Source organism: Thunnus thynnus, chromosome 16 (genome assembly GCF_963924715.1).
Source record: "Thunnus thynnus chromosome 16, fThuThy2.1, whole genome shotgun sequence".
In the NCBI taxonomy this organism is placed as follows: domain Eukaryota; kingdom Metazoa; phylum Chordata; class Actinopteri; order Scombriformes; family Scombridae; genus Thunnus; species Thunnus thynnus.
In genome coordinates this window covers 10854886-10860885 of record NC_089532.1, presented here as the reverse complement: position 1 = coordinate 10860885, position 6000 = coordinate 10854886, and positions in this window count along the sequence as shown.

Sequence of the window (6000 nt, the reverse complement as noted above, 5' to 3'; positions counted from 1 at the left end):
AAGTATTGTAGATTCAACAAAGTATCATTTTTTCTTTGTTGTTTTAAAAAGCAGAGTTTTTTCAGTGGATAGATGCTTGTTCACAGTGCAGGAGGTTTTTGTACGGCCACTTAATGAGTTTGTATCACTGTGGTGGACTTTTGGTGGAGGAACCAAACTCATCGTTGACTGTAAGTACCAGAGATTTATTACTTTTCACAATATATAGAATTTATACCATTTATCAAATATTTCATGACACTGTGATCAAGTTCAGTGTTTGCATGATTTTCTGTTTTTTGTTATTAATCAAACAAGGCTGATCTCACAATCTGAGAAGAAACTTTGCAGAGATCAAAATTCACTCAGTATTTAAGATAATACATTTTTGGATAAAAAAGATAAACATACATTTTCTAATATATTATTTTTACGATGACTTTTATCTTTTATCTAACTTTTAAATATTATCTGCATTCAAATGTTTGACAACAATATTTGGGGGGAAAAAAGCAAAGATTTATCTACAAAACATCAGTAGTTTTTTTTTGTTGTTTTTTTAAATTCACTTATTTTGATCATCCAAACTGTTTTTAAAATCTATTGTTGTTTACCATTAATATGATTTTATCAGTTAATGCAGCTCAGCTTTGTGTTCACGGTTCATTTATTTCACATTAGTAGTGAAAAGGAAGTGAAAGAGACAGATGACAAAGTTTTAACTGTATTCACATGAGTGTTTCACTTCTGTCAGTTTAAACACAAGAAAATGAATTATTCACTGTCTCACATTATGAAACAGATATGAAGATGTCATCAATAATTATTATCAATGAACCTTTTTCACCGCATTGAACTCATGTGTCTGATGGTCTGATTCTTAGTGTATGAGTGCAACAGCAGCACAAGCTCTAAAGTTTTCCGTCTTTGTCTTTTCTCCCCCCTCTCCTCCCCCTCTCTCTCCTCCAGTGGGTGTGGTGCGGCCCACCCTGACCGTCCTCCCCCCCTCCAGAGAGCAGCTGCAGCAGGGCAGTGCCACACTGGTGTGTCTGTCCAGCGGGGGCTTCCCCTCAGCCTGGAGGCTGGACTGGAAGGTGGGGGGCAGCAGCAGCTCCTCAGGGGTGTCACACGGCTCGGAGGTCCTGGGGAGGGACGGCCACTACAGCCGGAGCAGCACCCTGAGCCTCTCTGCAGACCAGTGGAGGAAGGTGGGCTCAGTGAGCTGTGAGGCCAGTCTGAGTGGACAGACCCCTGTCACTCAAACCCTGGACCCTGACCGCTGCTCAGAGTAGAGCTTCAGCAACACTTCCTGTCTGGAAATGATGCTTCTTTTTCTTTGCTAGAGATCTTGATGAAGCTACAGATCTTCTCTGTTCAGCTGTTTCTGCAAGTTTCACATCTCTCTACTCAGTGTTTTAATGTGCATGTTGCTTTCTAATACTGATCTTCCTTATATTCTGCTTTATGTTCATTACTTTTCAAATGAGACTTAATATTCTTAGTTTCACTTCAAGAGAAATTATTCATACATGTAAAGTGTGAAATGAACATTGAACCATTATTCAATAAAACTGTTGATTATAATGAGTCAGTGTGTTTGTATTTCTTTTAAAATCAATTCGTTATGAAAAATAGCTTCTTGATCATCCAAATATCATCATTCCTGATGTTATAATACTGTATATCTAATAGTACAAGAGATGGTTGCTTTTTTATTAACTAGTGACATTAATTTTGAGTATGAAATCATTTGGAATTTTAAAATGTGGAATAATAAATTGGAAAGCTTTATTTCCTTTTGGGCTGTAGTTGTATTATTTTGTTCTGCATTAGTGGAAAATCTGTCAAATATTTGTTTCTATTGGTGGCTATACTCTAACAAGAGCTAAATGTTTCCAGCTTACTCATAAAGATATTGAATAAACTGACGAGAACTGAAGTTTTAACTGTAAATCTCACTTTAGGGCCTGCTCAGAGTTTTAGGTGACCAGCTCTTTCCCTTCACACTTAACAGGTGTCTACTCTAATTAAAGTATGTTATATTGTATATTTGGTATTTGATTTATCTGAAAAGTTGAGTAATAAGTTGCTAGCTGTTTCCCTCTGTTTCCAGTTGTTATGCTACGCTAAGCTAACTGGCTACTGGCTCTTGCTTTGTCTTTAACTGACAGATATGAGAGTTTGTATCAGTCAGCAAGACAGTGAATCAGCAAATATATGAGAATGTCCAGTGAATAATGTTTTCAAGTGACAAACAACATGTTGATGTGTGTCTAAGTTTCTAGATTGTGGAAAATGTTCCGTTTTTTTTTTTTTTTTTTTTCACAACTTCTGATATCACTGTATGTGGAAAATGAACATCATGATGGTTAGTTTCAATGTCAGTTTCACACTTTTTGACATGGAATAAAAGGAAGATATTTAAAATATAAAATATGCCAATATATTCATGTGTACATGTTGTTTGTGATTGGTACAGTTTGTGCTTGGTGAGGTTACTGTCAGCTCTGTGTTCAGTGGTCTGTGTCAGAGTCTCTTCCTCTTCAGCAGCTGCAGTCGGTTCCTGCTGTAACAGCTCAGTGTCTCTGCAGTCTGACTGAGGGAGGTTTTTGTACGACTACAAATCACTGTGTGAACACTCCACCACTGTGGTAACTCTGACAGTAGTAAACTGCTGCATCTTCAGTCTGAACTCCACTGATGGTCAAAGAGAAGTCAGACCTGCTTCCACTGCCACTAAACCGAGCTGGTGTTCCTGATACACGTTTGCTTGCTTCATATATTAGGAGTTTTGGAGTCTGTCCAGATTTCTGTTGATACCAGGACATAATATCATCTCCATAACTATCTCTATAAACAGCTTGGCTGGTTTTACAGGTCAGAGTGACAGTGGATCCTGGAGTAGATGTCACTACTGGAGGTTGAGTCACAGTCACCTGACCGCTGCATCCTGCAGACAGAAACAAATCTTTCATTTATCAGCAGAAATTAATGACAGAAAAGGAAACACATCATGTTTGAAATGTTGCTGAGTGAATGAACCTGTAAAACAGCAGCAGGCCAGCGTCCAGATGAGGATGGTGATGAGAGTCATGGTGGTTGTGCTTTCTGCTGTGTTGACTGACAGATCTGAGTCCTGCAGTGTTGAACTCACAGGACTATAAACCTTCTCAGTTCACTGGAGGATCAGCTGACGATGCAAAGCCTCCTCTCTATGGAAATGATTTCTCTGCTCTCAACAGACTGAAGGCAACGTGGGACACAAAATCAGGAGAAATACTGTTTGGATTTACACCATCTATGATCTTAATGGAATAAAATAACTTCTTTTGGAAATAAATTTGAGGATTTACAGCATTTGTTTCAATGGGAGTGGTTGGTATCTACTTATTTAATTTGTTTTACAAACAAGGTTTCACAAATACACTATATACTCATTCTGTAATTTATGATTAATTATATTTATGATTATTTAGAAATGTTGTGTTTATTTAACATTGTCTCAAATATGTAACATGTTTACAATCTGAATTTGTTACAGGGCAAATCAACCTGTTTTGTTGTCACTTGTACAAAATTTCATAAAAATGATGTAAAATATTTTGATTCATGAGGAAATTTAAAACTAAATCAATGAAAACATTTTATACATTTGATAAAATGTTAATTATCCAGTTTGAGCAGAAAATAAAGTGACTTTTCAGTGGATAGATGCTTGTTCACAGTGCAGGAGGTTTTTGTACGGCCACTTAATGAGTTTGTATCACTGTGGAACACTTTTGGTGGAGGAACCAAACTCATCGTTGACTGTAAGTACCAGAGATTTATTACTTTTCACAATATATAGAATTTATACCATTTATCAAATATTTCATGACACTGTGATTAAGTTCAGTGTTTGCATGATTTTCTGTTTTTTGTTATTAATCAAACAAGGCTGATCTCACAATCTGAGAAGAAACTTTGCAGAGATCAAAATTCACTCAGTATTTAAGATAATACATTTTTGGATAAAAAAGATAAACATACATTTTCTAATATATTATTTTTACGATGACTTTTAACTTTTATCTAACTTTTAAATATTATCTGCATTCAAATGTTTGACAACAATATTTGGGGGGAAAAAAGCAACGATTTATCTACGAAACATCAGTAGTTTTTTTTGTTTTTTTTTAAATTTACTTATTTTGATCATCCAAACTGTTTTTAAAATCTATTGTTGTTTACCGCTAATATGATTTTATCAGTTAATGCAGCTCAGCTTTGTGTTCACGGTTCATTTATTTCACATTAGTAGTGAAAAGGAAGTGAAAGAGACAGATGACAAAGTTTTAACTGTATTCACATGAGTGTTTCACTTCTGTCAGTTTAAACACAAGAAAATGAATTATTCACTGTCTCACATTATGAAACAGATATGAAGATGTCATCAATAATTATTATCAATGAACCTTTTTCACTACATTGAACTCATGTGTCTGATGGTCTGATTCTTAGTGTATGAGTGCAACAGCAGCACAAGCTCTAAAGTTTTCCGTCTTTGTCTTTTCTCCCCCCTCTCCTCCCCCCTCTCTCTCCTCCAGTGGGTGTGGTGCGGCCCACCCTGACCGTCCTCCCCCCCTCCAGAGAGCAGCTGCAGCAGGGCAGTGCCACACTGGTGTGTCTGTACAGCGGGGGCTTCCCCTCAGCCTGGAGGCTGGACTGGAAGGTGGGGGGCAGCAGCAGCTCCTCAGGGGTGTCACACGGCACGGAGGTCCTGGGGAGGGACGGCCACTACAGCCGGAGCAGCACCCTGAGCCTCTCTGCAGACCAGTGGAGGAAGGTGGGCTCAGTGAGCTGTGAGGCCAGTCTGAGTGGACAGGCCCCTGTCACTCAAACCCTGGACCCTGACCGCTGCTCAGAGTAGAGCTTCAGCAACACTTCCTGTCTGGAAATGATGCTTCTTTTTCTTTGCTAGAGATCTTGATGAAGCTACAGATCTTCTCTGTTCAGCTGTTTCTGCAACTTTCACGTCTCTCTACTCAGTGTTTTAATGTGCATGTTGCTTTCTAATATTGATCTTCCTTATATTCTGCTTTATGTTCATTACTTTTCAAATGAAACTTAATATTCTGAGTTTCACTCCAAGAGAAATTATTCATTCATGTAAAGTGTGAAATGAACATTGAACCATTATTCAATAAAACTGTTGATTATAATGAGTCAGTGTGTTTGTATTTCTTTTCAAATCAATTCGTTCTGAAAAATAGCTTCTTGATCATCCAAATATCATCATTCCTGATGTTATAATACTGTATATCTAATAATACAAGAGATGGTTGCTTTTTTATTAACTAGTGACATTAATTTTGAGTATGAAATCATTTGGAATTTTAAAATGTCGAATAATAAATTGGAAAGCTTTATTTCCTTTTGGGCTGTAGTTGTATTATTTTGTTCTGCATTAGTGGAAAATCTGTCAAATATTTGTTTCTATTGGTGGCTATACTCTAACAAGAGCTAAATGTTTCCAGCTTACTCATAAAGATATTGAATAAACTGACAAGAACTGAAGTTTTAACTGTAAATCTCACTTTAGGGCCTGCTCAGAGTTTTAGCTGACCAGCTCTTTCCCTTCACACTTAACAGGTGTCTACTCTAATTAAAGTATGTTATATTGTATATTTGGTATTTGATTTATCTGAAAAGTTGAGTAATAAGTTGCTAGCTGTTTCCCTCTGTTTCCAGTTGTTATGCTAAGCTAAGCTAACTGGCTACTGGCTCTTGCTTTGTCTTTAACTGACAGATATGAGAGTTTGTATCAGTCAACAAGACAGTGAATCAGCAAATATCTGAGAATGTCCAGTGAATAATGTTTTCAAGTGACAAACAACATGTTGATGTGTGTCTAAGTTTCTAGATTGTGGAAAATGTTCCGTTTTGTTGTTTTTTTTTCACAACTTCTGATATCACTGTATGTGGACAATGAACATCATGATGGTTAGTTTCAATGTCAGTTTCACACTTTTTGACATGGAA